The 7,973-nt window shown below is 36.5% G+C and overlaps 1 pseudogene; it reads right to left on the bottom strand.

Annotated features, from left to right (window-relative positions):
- The window catches only part of LOC107694553 (uncharacterized), an 8,340-nt pseudogene extending 481 nt beyond the window's left edge, over positions 1-7,859 (bottom strand).
- Between the last annotated feature and the right edge of the window lie 114 nt (positions 7,860-7,973).

The raw sequence follows: 7,973 nt of genomic DNA, 5'->3' as shown, positions 1-7,973 counted from the left end.
GAGCGGTTCTTAGTGCTGCCTAACTGGTGCACTTCTTCAGTGAAATAAAGGTTTGTATGTTTTATTTCATCTATAAAATCTTGACTGTGCTGTAAATTATTTTATTTTACACAACACAGCATACATGAATGAGATGTCAGTCAGCTAAATGTGTCAGTAACAGTCGTATTTTGCCTTGCCTAACAAACACATTTTATTTGTTATAATACTGAATTTAATTTATTTTGATATTAAAATATGTTCTCTAATCTCAGTACTGTTTGTTTATGGGCAGGTTATGGAGTTAGTCATGGCATCTTTCAGCTACGAGCGCAACACGAGCCAGTGGTCTGAGGTTCGCTGTTCCCCCGGCGAACAGCAGCCCATCACCGGCTCAGATTTCAGCGCCACACCGGCACGAGCATCAGCACTACTTTGGTGAAGGGATTACAGAGAATGGTTAAATACACTTGAATTAAAATGCTACTGTTAAATGTTACATTTTTTTATTTAAAAAATGCTTGTTAAACGAGTTTCAATTTATGTAATATTGTAAACTGTGCTGTATTCATCCAAATAAATTCATTTATTTTAAATATATTTTTGTCCATGGTGTTCTTGCTTATTAACACGTTTACTTTTTGATTATTGCTGTTGCCTCTAGTAATTCTGTTTTCTAATTTCTAATTTCCAACCCATTTTAAGCCAGCAATATAGTAATTTTTAAACCACAGTTGAGTTAAATAAAACAACCCAGCATGTGGATCAACCAGCAACCCAACCCTACACATACCTGTGGAGCTCTCAGCCTCATCTGGGGGCAGTTTTCTTTTTCCTATAGAAAAAAGCAATATTCTATTCCTCTTTGCTACAGTGCAAACAATTTCTGACCATCTTAAATCTGAATATATATAAATATAATGCAAACATATATTAAAATTCATTTAAAAAATACCGTTGGAGCTTTCTGCCTCTTCCTGGGTCAACTCCATCCCTTTTTTGTTTCCTAAATTTAAAAAAAATAATAATAAATTAATGCATACTTAAACTTGACAACTCAAATACCAAAAACCTGTTCCCCTTCTATTCAACAGAACATTAAGCATAAATTCAAAATTGACATCAGCATTTGCACTTCTTTAGAAGAAGGAAATTTGGAATGGCAAGCCAGAGTCTTAGATGCTTCTACAAGTGTGCAATCAAGAGCGTCCTCACCAGCTACATTACAGTCTGGTTCAGAAACTGCACAGCTCAGGATCGACAGGAGAGCTCGAAAAACCAGGCAGACATAACACTACGAATAGCTTCTCACTACAAATAATATTTCTATTACTAATTACTACACCTATCTTTGCTACAAATGTGAATTAACTATGGACTATTCAGTTCACTTTGCAGGACTTTGCAAATGTATATCTTATGTTTACACTGCACATTATGTTTGCACAATGCTTGTATGTTTATGTAAATATTTGCAGGTTAAGAATTTTATTGTATGTTGTAACAGACTTTTAATGAATACAAGATAATACATTTGAACTTGAGATGTTATTCGTCTCAAAATCATGTATTGCTTCATTTATATTCATCAATAAATGAAGCCAGTGACTAAACGGTCAGCTACACGTATATACAAAATGCGATCAGCTCCAGCAATTATAAAGGGAGTGTTCAATCACAGTGCAAGTTTACATCAGTGACGTCTTCTGGACTCTCACCAAAATCTTTCAAATCTCTTATTTACATTGTGTTTGCACTGTTAATTATGATGAAAGCATTCGTGAGAGTGCAGAACTCAAGCTGAAATGACGAGATCACTGCATTTATGCGCTTAACATCAGCTGTCATCAACCTTAAATGCAACTGGAGTAGGTCTAAATATAATGCTATAATCAACACTTTTCACAATCAGTATATCTCGACAGCCATAATAGTAAAAATGTAGTAAAAGTTATTGAGTTTAACATGTAATACTTATTTCATATGCATGATGTCAACCAATCACAGCAGTCGGCATTTAGACTGAAGTTTGACAGAAGACATGCCTCTTCTAACGGAGCATTCAAATCAGATAATTAAATCAACTATGATAATTTTTAATGTAAAAATCTGACTTACATTCTAACTGCACCTCAGGAAGCAATATGACATTATAAAAAATGCAGTTTGTGACCCCTTTATCAGGCATAATTATGGATGAAAATAACTGAAGGAAACATCTATTTGCTAAACAAAACAAGACAACTAATATTATTCATATTCTTTTGCTATCTCTACACAACATTTTTTTTTAAAGACAAAGAAAACTAAAGAAATGACAATATACAGGCATCTGTAATTGGTATGGGCAAATACCAAAACTGAACATATCGGTATCAGACTTGTTACACTGTTAATTGAATGCATCCCTATTTAGGTTAATTGAACAGTTTTCTTAATAATGCCATGTAGACTAGAAAGAGACCACTTGCAAGCCTACATGAAGAATGTAGTGGGTCTCCTGTGGTAAGTTCTGTAGTGAATACAAACGCCATTGATGCACACCGGAATAAAACTCATTACATACCCCTTACTTCATGGGCAGGATCTGACTCTTCATCATCGTCATCACTTATTTCTTCCTCGTCTAATTCCAGATCAATTTCATCTATAGAAAAGCATATTTGACAAACACCCATATACATGCATTAAGTACACATATTAATTAACATTTAAGAATTCCAATTTAGCTTCAACATTGTCTGAAGAACTGTACTTTACTCTCATCTCCTAAGTTAATTCTATATTTATGTCATATTACCTCTGCCTTTTTGGTCTTTTAGTGTTTCCTCATGTTTTTACAATGTCACCCTTCTTCTAATGACTAATTTTTACTGAAGTAGTGAAGTAGTGTTAAATACTTTGTAACTTTTCATTATTATTATATAAAATTATGCACATACCTTCAATCTCAATTTCATCGAGAGATTTTCCTTTGAATCTCGTGAGATTTCCTTTCTCCATTGCCAGTAGCAGCTTTGAGATTTTTGCGATTTCTATAGTTGCATCTGGCAACCGATAATACTCTCTATGGACCCGAATGTCATGGCCCAAAAAGTTGGCTAGTTGGTCCAGCTCGTTATCCTTAAGATTGAGAATCTGGGACATTGTCGCCACTTGCTTGTGGAGCTGTGGCGACGTCTGTTGAATATTATTACTTGCGCAAGTGTGACTTTGGTGAGCTCTGCATATGTTTGTGAAGACTCATTATTTTTCAGGCTTTCAAATGCTTCAACTGATTTCTTCTCTAGGTACTGGTGGAGAAGCTGCACGTCCTGTGTGAACGGTATAGTAGATGGTTTGTTGAACCTTGATTTGCACAAAGTAGCAAGAGCAGCATGGGAGACATGTTCTGCCCATTCACTTGAGCACAGTCTTTTGAATCGCTCTGCTGCTTTTGTCATATCATCATCCTCTGCTGCGAAGGCTCTGCAGAGAATAATGTCACCAATCTTGTTAAGTGAATGTCCTAACTTCAGTGCAAGACTTGGCGTCTTATACAAATGGCGCTTTTCATTGTAACCAGCAACATCTTTCACAGCCTCAATGACTTTGTAAAAATTGTTCGGTTTCACAGCATCTTCAAAGGTAAATATGGAGTATTTTCTTCTCAAGCTTAGCAAGAGTCTGCCCATTTCTCGAACCTTCTGTCTGATGTATTCAGATTTTGTTGGATCACTGCCATGCTTGTTGTAAAGACTTTGACTCAATTGAAGTATGAGGAAATCATTTCAAACTACAGATGAAATGTCATCATTCTTCATATTTCGCAAGATCTTCCACACCTCAGGAGATATTGCTTGGGAGAATGTTGACTCCGCAATATCAGCCAACACTAAGACTTTGGCCTTGCCAGTTGCTTCAGACTCTGAAAACATCTTTGAAGGGCATCTCCGTGTATGACGCCACAGCTCCTTGCGAACAAACAGGCCTTTACAGTATACACAGTGCACATATGTTTTGGCACTCAGTTCAATCTCTGATCTTCCTGGCCTTCTTCTAACCTTCAGTGGTCCACTTTTACTTTCCATGACCTCTTGATTATGTTCATAGTTGCCTCTGTTTCGTAGCTTCTCAAGTAACCTTTTTCTGTCCCGAGAGTGTTTAGGAAGCAAGAACGCAGCAGCAATTTCTGTCTCACTGTCTTGATGCTTTTTAAAGTGACGGGCAATTTTAGACTGAGGTTTCTTGCACACATAGCAGTAATTTTTTTTAGGGGGGTTCTTTGAGGTCTGACACATTGTTAATCGCAGACTGTTTATCAGAAGACTTTGTTGGCGTCCTCTTAAAACTCTGAAGCATCTCAGTTTTGTTTGTGGTACTGTCATGATCATCACTGGGTGCATAAATCACATCTGAGGTCTTCAGCGGAGCTGGATTTATCCCTCACCATGTCTTGAGTGTGACACTGAGTGTGCTGTGGAACACTCTTTGCCCTCTTAAAAGACTAAGATGGTGTGGTCTTATGGGATGGTGGTTTCGACTGGTGAATGATGATCACAGAAATCCAAATCCATGGTACTCTCTTGAATACAAAATCCATTTTGTATTCAAGAGAGTCAAGAACACAGACTCAAAAAATGACCACACATACGCATATACACTATATATTTGAGTGACGTGGATACTTACATTTGCAAGTTAAACCAAGCCATTTTCGACTTGACACCGGACCACTACAATCATCACAAGAATCCAAACTGGAGATAACGGTACTGTGAACGTCATGGTGACACTGTAAAGGGGGGAAAAAAGCTTTTATTAAAATCACATTCACATGTTGGTCATACCACAACTTTCATTCATAAGTGCCAATTTAGTGTACAGTCCAAAAATAAATAAATACATTTTTAAAATAAAATCACGTCTGTTTAATTAAAAAAGTACAACTTTTAACAACTAACTGAATGCTTCTTTTTGACAGCCTGAAAGTCACTGCACTTATTGTTGCATTGAAAGCATGTCCAGGCTGAAAAGTGTGCATATCGGGTATATACACCTCATCCACACTTAAAAGCCAACACATAACCAAACCACTTCTGATTGGATTGACAAAAATCTTAATGCCAGGTGCCAGGTGTAAACGGAGCCTAAAAAGCCGACACATAACCAAACCACTTCTGATTGGATTGACAAAAATCTTAATGCCAGGTGCCAGGTGTAAACGGAGCCTAAAAAGCCGACACATAACCAAACCACTTCTGATTGGATTGACAAAAATCTTAATGCCAGGTGCCAGGTGTAAACGGAGCCTAAAAAGCCGACACATAACCAAACCAACCCCTTTTCATCAGATGTGTAAAATACGACAGTCCTCACAGGGCAAAAGCGTCCTTGCATGCCATGTCAGTGTCACGCCCATCCCCCGACACACAAGTGATTATAATAAATGAACAGAGAGGGGTATATATTACTCAGAGTGAGTCGTCACAACAACGTCTTGAAGACAACAGTCCAGGTAAAACAGCCTAGTATGGTGCTCAACCCTCCTACATCTAGCATCGTCAGTAGCTATGTTTCCATCACCCTGTTTTGATGCGCATTTTGAAGTATCACATCAGAAACGAGTGATGGAAGCACCAAATTTCGCATAAAAATCCAAGGCTTAATGCGAATAATGGAAGATGGAAATGCATTTGCCGAAAAAATTCCTCCGTGCGCATCAAAAAAGGAATGTGACACTGCGCTATGGGATGGCAAAACCTGACTAACCAGAGGACCGGTCTCTTTGCACAGCAATTGAAATGTTGTTGCGGTCATTCTGAAATGTTTGAGCAAAGTCTGTCATCAAAGTATTTCTGTATAATTGACTCCCAGAACTGTTTACACGACTGGGTTTTCAAACAGCAGGCATCCACTTCGAAAAGCAATGACCGCATTTATTTTGTTACATCTGCTCGCTCTGAGGCACAAATAATATGAAAATGATTATATTCAGTGACTTGTACTTTTCTTAGTGATTTACTGCCAGTGTATTAGGAAGTGACGATTTTGTCCAATTTTCCGTGCAAGTTAAATTCGCAACTTTGGATGGAAACCTGGCTAGTGTCAAGAAGCAAATTAACTTTACTTACTTTGGCTTTCCCTGATGTGGAAGTATTCACACTGCATTCGGTCACTGCTACCGATGTCTCTTCACATAATTCCTGTAAATGTGAGAAAGAGAGGCACAACATTGAGGCAAATATGTTTGCCAAGCGGCCACCACAACTAATTTAAGTAAAAAGAATAATAACCAAAGTGTAAATATCTACTGCCACTTACACAGCTATTTTGTGTACACAGCAGAAATAGAACAAACATTTAAAAACATGCACAAAAATGTAAAGTTAATTCTTTAGAGTAATTTGCAACATCAAAAAGTAAACACGGGTAAAAGCGTCTGCTAAATGACTAAACATAAATGTAAACAAAAATTAAATGCATAACACAATACAACAAAGCTGACTTTCGATAATAAAAAAAGAGAGCACATACTCACCCTTCAACGCCATGGCCAAGAGAAATCACCGTAGTTGTAGGTAATTTCCTCATCTGGAAAGATATCCCTTATACTAAATAGACACAGGTGTGGCCTTCCTTTAAGAATTATTGTCTTCACTTTGCAGTTTGGATTTCTGTGATCATCATTCACCAGTCGTCCAAGCGATCCATCCTCTTTTGAAGCATCTATGCTGTGAGAAAAATAGTGCATACTTGAAACATCCCTGACTGAAACACAAGGTACTAACTAAATATTATATATTTAGGGATGTTAAGCTAACCTTGGCCTATTTATCCTATTGTCAAATAGATGAGACAGTTACCTTCCCTTCCTGACTATTTGTTTTGTTAAGTAAATTCAAAGTGCTGGATGATGCACTCGAGGTAAAAAAAAATAATACACCCTTAAGAATGACCCTGTTGACACCCTGACCACCTTGTCATGGGTTATTATATTATAACTATTATTACATTATTAATTATAATAATAATGCAAATCAAATCCATTTTTGACTACCTCTGGAAGTGGTCTACAGTGGACAAGCTCAAACCATTTTAGATTTTGTTTACACCTGTATTTAGCATCGTCCACTTCTGATTGGATTGACAAAAACGCATCTTAATGCCAGGTGTAAACTGAGGTGTAAACACCTTGTCATTGATTATTATATTATAATAATTATTATGTTTATTAATTATAATAATAGTAATAAAAATATTAAATACATTTGAATATACTTGTTGTTTTAGAATAACATGCAACATACAAAAATGTAAAAACTAATTTGAAACAAATATTTAAAAAGAAACCAAAAACCGGCCAGCTTACCAGTAACGTGTTCCATTCCATGTGAATTCGAACAAGTAGTTGCTCTGAATGTCTTCAACATGTTTACTTTGAGAGAGAATCCCACGGTATTCAACAACAAAGGTGGATGGTTCAATGTGTTCAAGTGCAAACACACCTCTCCCTAAAAGGGCAAAAAAAGTCAGCCTATTGTATTTGTTATACAGTTAATAAACGTATATATTAATATGAGGTGCAGTTAACTGGAAAAAAAAATCAGTTTTCACCACTATGACTTCGGTAACACTTTTATCTGTAACCTATACATTCAATTTGAGAAATTATTTGGACTTTTTTTTTTTTTTTTTTTAAATGTTTGACTCTTCAACCTGTATGCACAATATGTGGCTCACCCCAGGGTCAGATGTGTGAATGTGAAAGTGCTATTTGTAATGCACAACTTACCTTTAAATGTGTTAATTTCCCGTCCCTCAATGAAGGCTTTGTCTTTGCCTGACAATATGGTTTCTTTTGCATCCTGCTCAGGTTTTATTCTCTTTTTTCTTACCATGATGACTGAAAAAAAATCCAAAGAACATAATGAGCATATGGTTTTTATAAATATTAGTTATATTATATCAGTACATTATTGTCAGACTGTAGTGAAGTCTATATCTCCAAGTGC

This window comes from Sinocyclocheilus anshuiensis, unplaced genomic scaffold, assembly GCF_001515605.1.
Source record: "Sinocyclocheilus anshuiensis isolate Anshui unplaced genomic scaffold, SAMN03320099.WGS_v1.1 scaffold4448, whole genome shotgun sequence".
NCBI classification, from domain to species: domain Eukaryota; kingdom Metazoa; phylum Chordata; class Actinopteri; order Cypriniformes; family Cyprinidae; genus Sinocyclocheilus; species Sinocyclocheilus anshuiensis.
This window is presented reverse-complemented; position numbering and strand designations above follow the sequence as displayed.